Source organism: Lissotriton helveticus, chromosome 8 (assembly GCF_964261635.1).
Source record: "Lissotriton helveticus chromosome 8, aLisHel1.1, whole genome shotgun sequence".
Lineage (NCBI taxonomy): Eukaryota > Metazoa > Chordata > Amphibia > Caudata > Salamandridae > Lissotriton > Lissotriton helveticus.
This window is the reverse complement of record NC_136069.1, coordinates 1,251,565,992-1,251,583,603: the sequence shown is the minus strand read 5'-3', so window position 1 is coordinate 1,251,583,603 and position 17,612 is coordinate 1,251,565,992. Positions and strand designations below refer to the sequence as shown.

Genomic DNA, 17,612 nt, shown 5'->3' with positions numbered 1-17,612 from the left:
GGCTTGAAGCTTGCACCGGCATGTGGTGGGCCCTCTTTGACACATGCCGGTGTCGGCAGGTGAGCAGTGAGGCCTGGATGTGCAGGGGGCAGGCAAGATGGGTTCAGGGACCAGCGTCCTAGGGTGCAGCAGGTGCACAGGATCGCAGGCAACACCACTCATGGCGACAGCGACGGCCTTGTGGCGGGGTGAGAGGCGCCGCCCTGGCAGAGACTTTGGGCATTCCATAGGAGTATCATGCCCACAGTTATGTGCTTTTTATTCACACTCCTACGCTGAGCTGGCGTACGCCGGGCCAGCCCACTCCGCTCATGCTTACAGGGGGGGCGTAACAAGCTACATTTCCGTGATCTTTCCCACTGGCTGGGCTGCCATGGTTGCATCCACTGTCCACTACACTCCATACACTAGCAGTGTATGTCAACATGGATATGTGTGTGGTCTGCATACTGCAGTCTGTCCAGAACATCCTTGCCACACTTGGCATTGTTCACCTTCTCATTCATGGGTCACTTGCCTCCTTCGCACATGACTGGGCCCCACCTCTCCCCATAATCTGCAATTGTGTGGCTGAGGTGCCATGCCATTGATGGCTTATGTACAAGGCTGGCCCAGGTTCCCACAGTAAGTTGTGCTGTTGTGTCTGGTGGGTGGGCATGTTGTGTCGCATGTTGTATGTGAGTTTGTAACATGTGCAGAGTTGTCAGTTGCATGATTGTGGAGTTGAGGAGTGTGGTGTGTTCATTTGGTACTTACCAACGAGCAGTGCATTTCTATAGGTGCCATTCTGGAAGCGCTGGTTGATGATGGACTTTTCGGAAGATGTAGGAATCATGCACACTGCCTGGGTATTTGGCGGCGACATTGGCGAAGAGTCTTCGGTGGTCCACTTTTGCCTGCACATTGATGGAATGCGTTTGCTTTCTGTTGCCGTAATTGTGTGCAGTGTTGGCAGGGGGTGCAAGTAGGACAAGTGTGCCCCAGACACGTGCGGGAAGCCAGCATTGGCATAGAAGCCTTGCTTGGTCTCCAACTGTTCCTGCCCAGTGTGGGGGAAGTACAGGTACTGGGGTACCAAGCTGATGATGGCATCCAGGACAGATGTGAGCAACTTTGATAGGGCTGGCTGTGAGACTCCTCCGACTCTGGCAGTTGTTGGTTGGAAGGTACAAGAGGCCAACAGGTGCAGCACATCCAGCAGCTTTGTCTGAGGTGGGAAGTTGGTTGTCCGCTGTTTTGGCACCATCAACCTGTGGGCAATGATGTTCAGGATGCAGAGGATGGTTGTCTTTTTGAGCCTGTAGTGGGCAATGACATTCTCTGGTGTTAAGTCTGTGAGGCTGGTGCATTTCCTGAAGGTCCGCTGTCTTTGTCTGTGCTGTCTCTGTGGTGGTCCGGGAAGGGGGGCGGCGGTGGTCCGGGTGGGGTGAGTCTGGGGATGGTGGCGGTTGGTGTTGTGGCCCTGTTGGTGCTCCGAGCTGCATGATGAGTAGCACCATGGCATCTGTTGTTCTTCAGGTGTGGCTCTGGGCTGGGCTCCCTTTTCTGGTGCAGGCTGTTGTGCAACTTTACACCAGGTCAGAGAAGGTGTTAATTTCCTGCTGTTAACAAACCTTATCGCCTGCTTTGGTTCCTTATCGCCGATCTGGCTGGTCGTTGTGAATGTTGCGGTGTGGTGTTGTTGCGACTTTTTGCACAGGAACGCCTACTCTGCATCTCATTAGCGGCAGTTGCCGGGGTCATCTGTGGTAATGTTTTTTGCGGCTGCTATCGCAGGTAAACTGGTGCTATGGGCTGTCAGCACCAGCTTGTGAATGGGGTGATACGTTTATCGCAACTTTGGCTGCAATAAAGTGCTGTTAGCTCGGTGATACATCCTTGATATTATGCCCCTACATTTTGTAGATTAAAATATATAGCAACGGTAGTCAGGGAAGAAAATTAATTTTGCCATTTAATACTAAATCTCATATTATTTGCCAATTGTTAATAACTGCTAAAAATAATTATACACATACTTAGCGTTAACTCTGGACAATTAAATTAACAGTGCTGTAAATAAATTCAATTTTGTCACAAGTTGAACCTTGTAAAATGATCTGGCTGTCCTGCTCCCAAATAACCCGAAAGCTAGCATTTCTGAAGGCACTGAAAAACAAGATTTCAGGAGCTCAGTACATGACATAATGAGCTTCTTCAATGAGACGGATATTTCACCCAACTATTAGGGATTCTTTGGCAAGCTCGACGTGTTTGACAAGTCGGCAGATCAGAAGGCTGCTGCTTAGTGTTTTACTTAATTTGCTCACGCCAGAGAATTAAAAAGCTCTGAACCCAATCCGCTAGGATTTTTTTCACTGGATATTCAATATTAAATCAAACTTGTTGTGAAAGGAGCTGCTGAAATACCTTGTCCCTCTAAGTAAATATAAATGGCATTTAAGGATAAAAAAGTAAACATTATCAACGGCAACTTGTTAACCGCATGCGTGCGGCGGTTATTTTTGCGCTGTGCGGCTTTTTTCTAAAAGCCGCGTTACATGACGAGCTCGTCATGAGCATGCGAGCGGTGCAACTCATGACGAGCTCAGCTCGTCATGAGCAAGGAAGTGGTTAAAAAACACAGATCAGCTGCCCACTTCCACAAATCCACAATGCCTTCCCCCCAGATCAAGTAAGTTGTACCAGAGAAAGACACTTTTGCACAGGTGTTGGGAATATTTTTCACTTGAGCCTGACAATTTTGAAATGCTTAAAGAACAATTCATAGACGGAATGCTGAAACATTGTCAATCATTCACCACCAGTACAGAGATCTGGGCCTAAATCCATCGGTTCTTTTCACACCATGCCATTCCAGTTTAGACCCAGCCATATGCAAATCAGTCTTGGCCCTGTTCTCATTGGAGCAGCCCAGCCCGACCTGTCAGACCAGATCCTCCCTGGACTAGAAATAAGCATCCTGGGTCTGGTTTTAGGGCATCACCCCTCATCAGCCAGGCAATCAAACAGCATCGAACTGACATGTACAGTGCCTCATTCGCACAAAATGTAATTTGCTGTTAAATTAAACATTGTTTGTGTGCTAGCAGTCAGTGTATTTTTCACTCCAGAATTGCCTAAACCAGCTGAAAGCAACGTACAATTGCCTGCCACCAACTCAACTTACATGATCTGGAACTACCATTTGAGTTCTACAGTAACACAAGAACACACATTATATAATGAATTTACGTTTGAGTTGTAAATGTAAAGGACTGAAGGTTGGTGGCAGCAACTGAGGTTCTTTATGGGAACCGACGGACAGTAATTTCCAGCGTTATACCGCGCACAGTAACCTGATGATAGCGCAAGACAGTACTGGCATGATTTAGATGTCGGTGGCTGTCTCTTAATTTTATACTAAATATTTTAAATCACTCACCAATTTTGTGCACTGTGTTGTTGTGTATTCTTAACTGTACCCCGCCCCGTTCCACCGCGGCTGACGGTGCCGTTTGCGTGGAGGGCGAGGCGCCATCTTTGTTTGGGCTGGACCGGAGCTAGCGGTCTAGTTCTTCTGGGAGGCAGGGCTTAAAACTCAATGTGTATTCGGGAGCGCAGCGGGCGCGACGATGGCGTGCCGAAGGTGCGCCTAAGGTAAGCCCGTCTGCGCCCGTCAGCGGCCGGTCGGGGCCAGGGGCCAAAACCTATGACCAAATACACACTTACTCCTCTCATGACTTGGTTATTTTAAGACCCCCCGAACACCTTTGCCCGCCAAAACCCCCGCACGTACTTAAACTCACCTCCCTTCACGGTTTTTCCAAATTTAAGCACACAGCTGGTAATGTCACCCATTCTGGCTCACGCACACGTCCTCAACCTTTTTCAGAACCACAGACCAAGCTTAATTGTATTTATCTGAATACGCGGTCTATGGTCAAACATCAAATGGACATTTTTTTAGTGCTGCTATCTGAGAAACCTGACATCATGCTTCTCACTGAGACTTGGCTTAACCTGGATTCACTACCAGATATTTTGGCGGCTGTTCCATCGGACTATTATATTTTAAATGTTAACAGATCTTCAGATAAAAGAGGAGGAGGAGTAGCTGCCATTATTCATAACACTCATAAGTTCTCTTTACTCCCACCCCTTGTCCTCGCTAGTTCGGAGAATATTGTTTTTAAAATGGACACTGATAGTGGAACACTATTAATGGTTTTAATCTATCGACCCCCTCAATCCATGCCTACTTTCGCTGCTCTACTAGCAGAACAAATGGATTCCCTTGTAACGAAATATTCTAAAATTATCTTGGTGGGGGATTTTAATCTTTGGTTTGATGCTACTGAGTTGGATGTCCAGGCAGCAGAACTTAAGGACTTACTTTTAGACCTGAATCTAACTCAACAGATCCACTCTCCTACCCATGAAAAAGGGCATAGTTTAGACCAAATATGGTCTCAGAATGTTCTCTTATCCATCTCCTCTATAACTCCTTGTATCTGGTCTGATCACTTCCTCATATACTTTACACTTACCATCGACTGAGGCAAAAAACAGTCACTTCAAATGGGTGGAAAAATTAGGAAATGGAAGGGCATAGATACATCAGGTTTTTTGGTCACTAAAGACATCGATGCCACTGAAGAGGTCTTTTCAAGCTGGATACGACAGGCAGCTGATATCTATGCTCCTCGCATGAATTTCCCCCGCTCACGCCCTAATGACGCACATAAGTGGTTCACAACTGAAGATCTTACAATTGGAAGTAAGTCAAAAAGAGAGGAAGTGGAGGACCGGGTACTTACTACAAGATAAAGCAAATTATTGTATGGCCCGGAAAACTTACCAAAAACGTATTTTAAAACAAAAAACTGACTATTTTTCTGAGAAAATTCTGAACTCACAGAATAAGATAAAAGATCTGTTTAACATTGTGAATGATCTTAGTAATAGTGATAGAACCACTCCTCTTGTCACTCCTACACAGGATCTTTGCAATTCACTGAATGGTTTCTTTTTAAATAAAATCAGCACTATAAAACATAGCATCTTAAATTCCCTGCCTCCCCCTCCTCTGGATGATGCTTACCACAATTCTTTTACCTTAGAAATTTTTCCCCCCATTGATGCAAAAAGTTTGTCTGATCTTTTTGTAAGGGTTAAATCTGGATCATCTGATGACATCTGTCCTCCTCAGATCTTTAGAGAGGTGGGGTTAGCAATCCCACAGGGCATCCTTCCGCTGTTAAATGACTCACTTTTACAGGGCAAAGTGTCTAGTTGCCTTAAGAAAGCCATGCTTATTCCATTGATTAAAAAAGCAGGAGCAGATCCACATGATCCGATAAATTACAGACCAATATCTCTGTTACCTTATACATCTAAAATATTAGAAGCCCATGTCTCCACAAATGTGTCCAAATTCATAGAAAAATCTGAATATCTTGAACCCAATCAGGCAGGCTTCCGTCCTTGTCATTCAACGGAAGCTGTGATCTTGGTGGTTCAAAATACTTTAAGGCGGAATGCTGATAAAGGTATCCACCAGGCCCTTGTACTTCTCGATCTTTCGGCAGCGTTCGACACGGTTGATTATACCATTCTTATCAACCGTGTCGAACAAGCCGGGCTCAGGGGCCTTGCTCTGAGTTGGATTAGTTCCTTTATCACAGGACGCACGCAATCAGTAAGATTAGGCCCTTTTACAGCCCCCACCATCCCTACCACATGTGGAGTGCCGCAAGGCTCATCATTGTCACCTTTATTATTTAATCTGTATCTTCGCCCACTATTATACTCCCTAAGGAATGTTAAAGTTACCATCTATAATTACGCGGATGATCTCCAACTCATCTTTCCTCTTAACACCAAAGACTCTGTGGTGGAATTTCAAAACACCATGACACACATACAGAGATGGATGAGTCTCAATCATCTGAAACTTAACCCAGGCAAGACAGAATTGATCTTGCCTGGGAAAAGTGAACTAAGTTGGAGTCCATGCTTCTGGCCATCTAGCATGGGGGCTCCACCTATGAGATCGTCCTCGGTTAAAAGTTTGGGAGTTATAATTAGTGAGGATATTTCCTTGAAAAGACAAGTTGGCACTGTAGTGTCTGCCAGCTTCTTTCAACTTAAGAAAATAAGAAAAATAGCCCAGTTCCTTACGCGGACCGCTCTTATCCAGGTTACTATTGCCCTTGTCTTGTCTCGACTGGATTTCTCAGATAGTCTCTACTCGGGACTTCCAGCTGGTGTCCTAAAAAGACTCCAACTGGTTCAGAATCAAGCCGCAAGGCTTAATCTTGGACTAACAAAGTGGCAATCTATTAGACCTGGTATGAAACAACTGCACTGGTTGCCTGTGGCACAGCGAATCGCGTTTAAAACTGGGTGCATCATCTTCAAAACCTTACAAGATACAGCCCCGAAGTTTATAAAAAACCTTGTATCCAGATATAATCCATCACTAAATCTTCGCTCTGCTCAAAAAGCTTTACTGGTTGTTCCATCCTTTAAAAAGAAACGTCTTGGTGGCTGCTGCTTTGACCACCTTGCAGCCACCTTCTGGAATTCGCTTCCATTGTACTTAAAAACGAGTGTAGATCTTCTCAGTTTCAGACACTCTCTCAAAACTTGGCTGTTTACCCAGGCTTACTGTTGAGCTGTACTTTGTGTTGTGTTCCCTCCGATGGCCATGAAGCCCCTGGGCGTACGAGCGCTTAATAAATACATTTTAACATAACATAACATAACAAATATTTGCATTTTTCCCTGTTGCTGAAAAATGTGGTATTATATGAGCCCAACACAGTTCAACATTTCTAGTGCCTTCCAACACAGTTCAGCCTTTAAATTATTTCTGACTACAGGCAGCTTGAACTGTCTTTCAGAACTTCTGTTGTCATTTGACACAAATGCTTAGAAAGTGGATTTGTACCAGCCCCATTCAGTTGGTTGCTTGATTAGGTCAGTCTCCTTCAATTACTGTTTGTTTGAAGTGAGTGGCGGCTCACACAGGTAATGCTTTGGGGCGGTAAGGGGGGTGGGGAGGAGCCAGGTGGGGGGGTAGTGGAGTTCGACATATGACGGGAAAGTGGAATGGAAAAAAATAAATAAATAAATAGTACCACTAACCTTGCACTCGTCGACTCGTCGATGCGGCGAGCACACGGTAAGTGGTTTTATTTATTTATTTCCATTCCACTTTCCCATTGTATGTCGAACTCCACTACCCCCCACCCGGGCCCACCCTGCCCGGCCTCACTGCCTCACAGCGTTACCTGTGCGAGCCACCACTGTTTGTAGTGTCACACATTTTAAGCAGGCACATTTCACAATCGTGATTTTGTATTGGTGAGTGATCTTTAAAGGACCGTTTTTGTGACTCGCCCTCCTCTATGTTGCATACGCATAAACATGATAAGACAATGACTAGCTTGCATAATGAGGTATCCGGTCCAGGCCTTCAATATGAGATTTATGTTGTTCAATATGCATAATTCCAGAGCGAACTTGTTGTTAGTTGTTAGCATTGCTGTCCTGAGTACATATTCATTGAGTGGCAGCACAAAGATAATAGGAAAATGCTAAAAGGGGAAGACATATTATTATTTCAAGCAAAACAGCACCTCTTTCTATTAGGCTGGTTGTTGATCTAGGGCCTGATTCACAGAACCAATTTAAGACAAAATCCCAAACTTACTACCATTTTGGTATTCACAGAAGGCACTTACTCATTTCGGTATTCACAGAAGTTAGTAGTCCTAACTTTAGGACTCCTAAATGCCTTCTGTGAATACCGAAAGTCTTAAAATTAGGATTTTTCTCAGTTTAGTAGTAGTAAAGTTAGGACTCCTAACTTTAGCCCTAAATGCCTTCTGTGAATACCAAAAGTCTTAAAATTGGGATTTTTCTCAGTTTAGTAGTATTAAATTTAGGACTCCTAATTTTACTACTCCTAAACTGAGAAAAATCCTAACTTTATGACTTTCGGTATTCACAGAAGGCATTTAGGAGTCCTAAAGTTAGGAGTCCTAACTTTACTACTACTAAACTGAGTCCTATGTGAACATGTCATCTACAAGCCCAGAGCCTCCACAAAAAGAGCAAGATTCACACCACATGAAACCCTCCTTAATGTCAAAGATAAGAAACCTCTAGACAGGTTAGTGTGTGTATCATCATTTGGCCCTGACACAAACAAATTTAGACAAATAGTTCTGAAGAACTGGCACCTCCTTGACAACCTAGAATGCCCTTTTCCTAAACCAATATTTGCAATGAAAACGAGCCAATGTATTGGCCAGCAAATAGTTAGAGCTGACACCTCCCTACCTAACAAAAAGGTGATTTATTAACACAATGGAACTTGAAACCTATTAAAGGTCATTACAAGTGCAGCAATTGTGTCGCTTGCCAATCCACAATAGAAGGCACGGAATTCATTCACAATATTATCAGATGTAAACATCACGATTTCACTAATTGCAGAACTAATAAAGCGGTATATGCCATAGTTTGCCCGTGTTCCAAAATATACATAGGCAAAACAAACCAACAAGTCAATGCTAGGATCACGCAACAAAGATCACGAATAAGGAAAAAAGGGAACACTGCACCAATGGTAGAACATTTTGTGAAGAAATCGCATAGTGAAAATTACGTCAAATGGACTATACTGTAGGGCTGGGCGTAGTTTGCGAAGTAGCACTTTGCGAAGCTACGCGAGGTGCACTTCGTACTATGCGAGCCACACGTAGCACTACGTGAACTGCGTAGTAGCCTGTTCGCACTGTGCAAGATGCTGTTTTCAATGATTGCACAGTGCGGACAAGCATCCGGTACTGTGCAATCATTGAAAACAGCATCTTGCACAGTGCAAGCTGTAGTTTTCTGCTGCTCGAGTAGATTTTTACTCGAGCGTCAGCTTTCTCAACGCGGACTGGTAGTTTCTCATTGCGAGCAGTCGCGAGCATACGCGACCACTCGCAATGAGAAACCTGACCTCCCCGCGTTGAGAATCTCGCCGGGATGTTTATTTTCCACGCTCGCGATCAGCAACTTGATGTTGCTGATCGCGAATGAGGAAAAAGTCTCGCTGGCACATCATTTTGCTTGCTCGCGGACGCCAACTTGACGTTGAGGACCGCGAGCAAGAAAAAAATGACCGCTGCACTACCCTACATGTGTTTGCACTGTGCTACGTGCAGTTCAAGTAGTGTGAAGTAGCGCAAACTTCGCAAATTACGCGAGCATAGCGTAGTGCTTTGCCCAGGCCTACTATACTGGCGGTCATTAAGACTTCTAAACATCAAATCGATATTGATGAAGCGCTACTCAGAAAAGAGGCTTACCTCATTCTTAACCCCTTCGACGCTCATGACGAGCTCAGCTCGTCATGAGGTACACCTCTCGTACACTCATGACGAGCTGAGCCGTCATGAACCGCGGGTTTTTACAATCTTCAGCGCACCGCGGTAAATCTGACCGCGATTAAGGTGTTAAGTATAACTGTACACTGACAGGTCTTAACAGCATGTCAGAGCTATCAAAAACTTAGAAACTACTGCACCCAGAATGCATTGAATGCTTTTTCAAGGCAATAGGGTGCTATTGGACAACACTCAGAAATTACAACTCCCAAGTACACCGAGGATGAACTCCATTGCTGGCCAAACAAACAACAAATAGAAAGCAATTGCAGAGTAGCAATTCAAGAATGAGGTAAGTGCAAAAAGATATGGCAGCAAAGGCTATACAGGGCGAAAATAGAATTAGTTATACTCTGTTACTCTACTTCAAGCGCACCACTAAGCCTGTTTATTGTTCACCGGGCTTCAACTGCCACCACACAACTTTGATAAACTGACTTAAAGAAAAAAATAAAGGTAGGAGACAGCTGCTAACAGCATACACATTTCAATAAAATAATACAAATGCGCAAAAATGACGGTTTCTTCTGTTTCACACAGAACTAACGCCTACTGTGAATAATTACCTGCTAGTTTAAAATATGCAAAGAAGAGAAAGATAAATAAGAAGCCTAAAGGTAAATAATCCAACCATAAACAATGAGAATAGTGAATAAAAGGCAAATAGATAAGAGTCCCTTGTAATAATTGTTTTATGTCACATATCCTTACAGATATCGCCATTGCTGTTTAAATACAATTGCCCTGATGAGGTTCCTTGTACCTCACGCCCAGGAACAGAAACCCGTTGGCAGATAAATATACAGAGGAATACTGAATAATTTAATTTGAGATTAGAGAGAAAAATCTCCAGTTTTTCACAAAAAAACAATTTGCCCTGTACAAGATTGGATATCGAATATAGACATTAAAGAGTCTTAAGGATCATAATCAAAAGCATATCACCAATAGTGATATATGTATTGGATGTCTTTTTTGTGAAAGTGTTTTTCATGTAAAATGTGGTTGTGATATATTTTGTAGTGCACATTTATGTCTCATTTAAGTACGTTTGTTAAATTGTTTTGAGAACAAGTATCTATTGCTATGACACGACATACGTCTTTTTTCAGATTGAAAAGAATGAAAAATAGTGATAATAAAAAGGTGAAAATAAATACACCGGTTCAAACTGAAATCAATGTGTTTGGCTATTTAGCAAAGACAGTCAGCTTTCGCAAAATGTGACGCACAGGCACATTTCTCTTTAACAAACTTCCTAAAAGTGGCAGTTTCAGACCTGCAATTTAAAAAACAACTTAAGTAAAAGATGTGTTTGAAATTGTCCAGACACAATACACTCAGATTTTTTTATCTGCTCTCAATTGGAAGATACACTCGTAAGGTGTTACAAGGCAGCTCCAATGTTAAACTATAGGAGAAATAGGCCTTGCTGTTGTGAAAAACGAATTTAGCAGTTTTTCACTACTAGTGTTGTGTGTCGATTTAGACTCCATATGAATTTCCTGATTTGTGCCCCTATGGAGGTATAATTCACCTTGCCCTTATTTAGGCATAGAAATCCAGCCCTTATTTAGGCATTGCTCATGCTAACCAAATACAGGCGTGGCTACTTACATCCGTTCATCTACGTCTCAACGAGTTCTAGGAAAACCAGACTCTGAAGACTTTAAGACTTCCCCTTGCTTGGATATTGATTTCTCCAAGAACTAATTTATTAGGCATGAACATATATTCCTTAGGGGTTCATTCATGATGTTCTTATGCCCGACTTTTACGTCACTGGCATTCCTAAACTCCTTCAAGGTATAACTATACCTCCACTTGTCATGGCAAACCACGGTTCGGTTCACGGTTCGAATGCCTTCTTGCACGACGCAGCTCGTCGGGCAAGTTCGGAAGGAAGTCAAGTCCCAATCTGACGCACTGACCAGACGCTGCCATCCTCCTTGCAGAGAATCCAGCTCCATTGTTTCTGCCTCCCCTTGCGGAGTGTTAGAGATCGAGACCCGGGAAAGAGATTCCAACCTCTCTCATTCTAAGGTATGGAGCAGACTAGAACCTAGAGGGACTCTTGGCAACTATAGCTAAGCTAGACTATAATTCAAGCAAGCCGGGCCGAAGACGGCTGTAATGCCAGAAACCGGTCCCCGGAAGCTGGTTTCCTTTCCAGTAAAGAATTGGCTTGGTAGTTTGGTCTGCCCTGTTCCCATGATGCACTGGGCCAGGGACAGACTAATTTGCATGTAGCCAGGTTCTGAACTGGGATGGTGCAGTGAGCTAAAAAACGGTGTTGGATCAAGCCCTGATCTGTTGACTGGGTAGGAGTGTTCTGATTAACTCAGATACTCTGTCCATCACCACCCCCTTTTTGAGACTATAACTAAGCAACACCTACTTCTTTCCTCATACTACACTTAGGTTAGGTACACTGGGGTAGGATTATTTTAGAAGGACCAGATGAGTATTTTAGCCTGTGTTATTTATGTATGTATTTTTATGAATATATGTCATAGCGACGAACCATGCTATTACAGTATTATTTTATCTTACTGCAAACGCTGTACATATTGTACATCGCATTCTGTCTTATGATTGTAGCAGTTCATAGCTCTTGTATGAGAAATAAGACTGTTCAATAAACCCCTTTTATAGAAACGCCTGTCTCCCTAATTTTGTGCAAACTCTGTAGAAACAAAGCATGCACGATTGACAGAGTGAAACGTTTATCTATTGCAGCTAAGAACTGGTATAGGTCATGTAAAACTCAAAAGTACATGTCCTACTTTTTGACTACACTGCACCTTGCCCAGAGGGTGCCACATAGGGCCTACATTAGGGGTGCTTTGCATGTAATAAAAGGAAAGGTTTGGGTCTGGAAAGTAGGTGAACTTGCCAGGTCGAAATGGCAGTTTAAAACTGCACACACAGGCTCTGAAGTTGCAGACCTCAGATAGGTTTGAAGGGCCTCTCATGTGGGTGGCACAGCCAGTGCTGCAGGGCCACTAGTAACATGTGATTTACAGGCCCTGGGTACACACAGTGGAGTGTACTGGGGACGTATTAGTAAATCAAATATCGCAATCATCAAGAAACTAAATGCCAATACATTTTAGCCACAGAGAACATGCACTTTATTAATATTATAAGCAACTTGTAGTACGACAGCTACCTCGAAGGTTTTCTAGGTGAAAGGCGGCCACAGGTTAGCTGTCCCAACAGTGCAGAATCAGAATAGACAAGTTTTCAGCATCTTACAGAAGGTGAGAAATGACTTACAGTTTCTTATGTCAACCAGTAACGAGTTCCAAAGCTTAGGACCCAGGTAAGCAAATGAAAGGCCCTTCATACGGGTTAGTCGAAACATGGGAATACCAAACAAGGCCTGGGTCAAGGATCTTAGTAGCCGAGTTGCTGGTAGGGAGATACTAGTTCCTGTATATAACATGGTCCCAGGCCAAGTTTCACCTTGAACATATAGCACAATGATTTGAATTCAATGTGTTTGGCCACCTTTAGCCAATGAAGTTCATTTAGTAAATGAGAAACAGAAACATATCTGGGTAAGTGATAAAGCAGTCTGGCAGCAGAGTTCTGGACAATTTGCAGGTGCTGTATAGACGACTTATCGGTGCAGAAATACAGTATGTTGCCGTAGTCCAGGCAGAAAATAACCAGTGCCTGACGGTCCTCTGTGCCACTAAAGGAATAAGCCACAAGATCTTTGTTAGCAAATTAAGGATTGAAAACCTTTAGCACTGGTCAGGAGTGAAAAAGTGCCCTGAGTCCTAAATCCAGAAGAAACAAAGTTTAGCATGCAGTCACAACCAGGAGGTCAAAAGCAATAAGACTGGGCAAACCACACCAAAAGATGCCAGGTCTAAAACCAGTATTTCTATCTTCCAGCAACTAACCTACATGTGTTTAACCTGTGGTTGTGATCTACTTGATGAAGAAACAACCACCAGCTACTCCTCCGTTTCCAACCACTGTACAGTGTTTCCTCAGTTCCTCCCTAAAACAAATATTGAGTTTATCAGGCTCATTTACTATCTCTATTGTTTTAATTTGAGGTGTGCAACATTCACACACATTCTCAGAATACATTTTCCTAAACATTTAGCAAAATCCTGTGAAATGTAAATCATGCAGTTCTACTGTATTTTAGCCTGAAATGTGTCCTGCATTTTGTGCTAACAAATAGCACAAAAAATCCTAATGTAGTGGACAGCCACTCCTGTTACTTTCATTAATGTTGTTCCGTGCTCTCCCTATAGAACTTTCACCCAAACAGATTTGAATCTGGAATTTTGCATAACTTGCTGAATGAGAAATGCCAGAAATTGCTTGAGATTATGCCAGTTTAACAAAACTGCCACCAGGACAAAGTTGTAACTTCTTGCATCTCATGCACCTATATCTTCTATTAAATTATTCTATGAAAAGGTCAATTCCACATACCTACAGTGATTAATTTGTAAATAAATAAGAGTCAGGGCCCTCGTTAGGGGGCCCATTCGGCTCACTCCCCCCATTGCCCCTGCCAGTGCTGCCAATGACATTACAAACACACCAACTAACCATCACCCTTCTACAAGTGTGAGTATTCAGACTATTCCAGGTCACCAAAGCTATTAGAATGACTTGGTGGCAGATATAAGTCTTTTTTAATGTATATTGAATTTATAAACACCTTTTGTTATGCTACTCTCTAAATAAGATGAACAGGGCCACCTTGTGACAGACTGTCATAGTCGATGTTGCTGACAATTAAGTGCTGGTGCCGAGCACTGGAAACAACTGTCTCAAATTAAGCACTGCCTGACCCTCAAATACCTGGGAACCTCGGAAAAATCTCTCAAACAATTGTTCTATCTTGCTGACGGCTCTTTATCAGCCTCCTCGTGTGCTTTGCTCTCTTTCGCCACTCAAGTAAGAGTAACCAACCTCACTTGGTGATGTTATATCTTCTATCGCTCTTTCTAATCATCTATAAACAGACACCACTCAAATATTCCGCTTTTCATTTCCAATACTTTATGCCCATTTCCAATAAAAAATGTCCAGATGGCTCAGAGGTTTTAAACCCCAGATGCCACTCCATTCTTTAATGCTAACTTTCTCCAAAGCAAAGGTCCTATACTACCCAGTTCTTCTTCCAGCAAACCCCCCACTCTACCTCATGACCTTCCCACCTGAGACCTTAACAGCATCACCAACTGCCAGGAAATTAGGAACACAATTTAATTACACCATAACTATCAAGACATTCCTCACCACTTCCGCTGAACAGACAAAAATTCTACCAGCATCCCTCATTCGAAACAGTTAAATCCCTGACAAATTCAATATTCTTCTGAAAATCTGACTATAGTCTGCAAACAACACTACCTAAGTACACCTTTAATTACTCCGCCAATACTGTTAACATGGGCCCTATTTAACCTACCTAGATGAACAGGCTCCTCTACTCATAGATGTTTAATCTTTCTTTTTTGGGGGATGAACCGTACATATACACGAAAAACAGTTTAGTTCATGGAGATACCGGCAGCAATTTCATAAACGTTCTATTTAACATAAAATAATTATTACCTTTCGTTTATTTAAGTGCAGAAAAAATACCAAAGGCTCAGTTTTAGGTAATCTAGTTAGAGTTACAATGGTCCCAAATTGGACCCCAAAATTGTAAAAAAGAAAAAGTCTCCTTCTTTGTGGATCTTTAAATTGCTGGACAGTTCATTTGAGCTCGAAGAAGTTCCTCATGTATTTACACCCTGTGTCCATATGCAGTGATGTATGGTTACTCCAATCATGTGCAGTCACACCGGGCAGATCCAGTCCTGTATTAGAAAGAAAAGAAGCTTTATCATTTTATTTTTTAAAAGAGACAAACAGTGTCCAAAGGCCAGCTTGGCTTTACGATGGTGAACACAAGAGGAAGTAATTCTGTCTCTTCTATTTCTACACACCTAAAAGATGTGGTTGGACGGAAATGTGTCACTTCCCACACCTGCCTAGGATCTCTGCTGGGAAAGAAGTCGAGATGTAACAAAAATCCATAATTCCTAGATTGGAAAATGATGAATTATCTGTTGTGACCCCAGTCTCTTCTCTTTCAGAATTGTTACTCATTCCAATATCAAACAAAACAAAGTGGCTCGGAAGGCAGCACTGAAAAGAGTATTTAGATTTGAGTTTGGAAGGGGAAGCTGTTGCACTTAACCATTTTATTCAACTTAACTGCAATGTGTAATGGAGTTTTTTGATCACCAACTTTTTACGAGATTCGTTTTTTTCAAGATTAAATATATTACTTTCCATAAAATATGTATATCTCAATTACAAAGCGAACTTTTGCTGTTATCCCTTTAAGCAATTTCAAACCTCTTTGAATTTCGGAGAAACAGGTCTTTAAGAAAATCTACTTCCGCACATTTACTCTTATACTTGAGAAAAAAATGTTTAGAAACTTACCGAATGTAGTCTTGATAAAACGGATTTCCATCACAATACAATAACTGCAACAACCTTACAGTTTGCTATAACGCGGGTTGTTTTGTCTCAATTGTGTCTGAGCATTCGTGTTACAATAATGAACAATGTAAATATGTTTTCTGTAGTCTAAGCAAAATGCTTGAACACATACATACTCCGTAGTGCAATAAGTTGCTTACATTGCTAGAAGCTGGACAATAACGTGTGCCGCGATAGCTGTCATTTTATTGCTTTATTGACCGGCCTTTCTCACAATAATGAAATGGAAGCATAGTGCAAATCTCCCACAGGTTTACACTGCAGCGTGTTAAGAATGATAAATTGGTCAGGCATAAATGTGAAAGCAATGCTAGTTAAGAGTATTTATGACCTTTTTACCTGGTTTCTCCCGGTGCTATTTGTCTTTTTGGAGGGATACATATTTCATTTCCCCCTGAAGTGCTTCCCTTAGAGGTTTCATACCGAGCATTCGTTCCTGCTACAGACTTCACACACTATCTTGTCGCCTTCTTTTCAGCCCTACACCTTTCACATTGACTCAGGATGTAAAACGATTCCACCTCTGTGCTAGGAAACTTCAAGTATCCAAAAACATGGAATGATCCTGTTTTCTGGTCGGTCCTTCATGTAATGCAGAATTTTTTTGTTTTTGTTTAAATGTACACATGCTCCAAACTATGCAATTTAGTGTGGTATATTTTCTGATTGTGTAACTTCATTATTTTGTCATTTTTACACGTTCATATTTGTGTGGACAAAGGGTTCACCTCATTAGTCCTACTTTAACGTCCAAATACAGCCATAAGCACCAGAAAGGTGACCAGCCAACCTATGCAGCAACACCTCACCGCATCTTTATTAACCTTTGTTCCAATGAGCTGAAGACATTTGTTTTTGTTAAAATCTACAGATTATGTAGTAGATGATGCATTATGTGGCAAATGCACCAAATAAATCCACAATTATGCAGAAAATGTTGCCTCCTCAAAAATGCATCATTTGAGTGGCCCTTACTACAATGCTCGATCACAGGTAGGCCGGAAAATTCTGACCCACCCCCACAAACTTCTGTTTGCACACAACTTAGAATTACAACTACTGCAGTAATTACAAGACAAAAAAAAATTAATTCGTGCATTTCATCAGGTTAAACCTCCCCACAATGATTGGGTACCTACATGTAGTATACGCTAATAAGTTTTGAATTGTTGCTGAAAGCATCAATTCCATGTGTAACTCATCCTTTTCCAAAGTAAAACTTGGAGCAAGAGGTTATTACAGCACCCACTAAATATAAAACCACGCAGTATTGATATTTCCTGGGTGCTATAAATACACCTCCTTTTTTAGCCCACTAATAATCGTGGCCCATTTAGTCAACGATTTGAATAAGTCATCCTTATTACACCATCATATACTTCCCATTAATGATTTAGGGGACATTACTGATTTAGGTATTCATGCAATATGGAAAAATTGTCAATCCCCAATAACTTTCGGAAAGCTAGTTAATTGCCTTGTGAAAAAAACTTCTGCGTTAACAGATAAAGAGATTTTATTCTCCTGATGACATGCCTGGAGTATCCGAAATGGGTACAAGAAACTTAATCCTCAACCTTACCTAGAGACCGGGTGATCAAGTCAGCTAAAAATTGACTTTATGCTCTACCGTTTTGGTATTTTTCC

General features: G+C 42.2%; 1 protein-coding gene across 1 annotated transcript in view; it reads left to right on the top strand.

Annotated features, from left to right (window-relative positions):
* Positions 1 to 17,612, top strand: part of LOC144771945 (gamma-aminobutyric acid receptor subunit gamma-3) — a 1,335,689-nt gene that overhangs the window by 894,226 nt on the left and 423,851 nt on the right. The gene's annotated exons all lie outside the window — the stretch shown is intronic.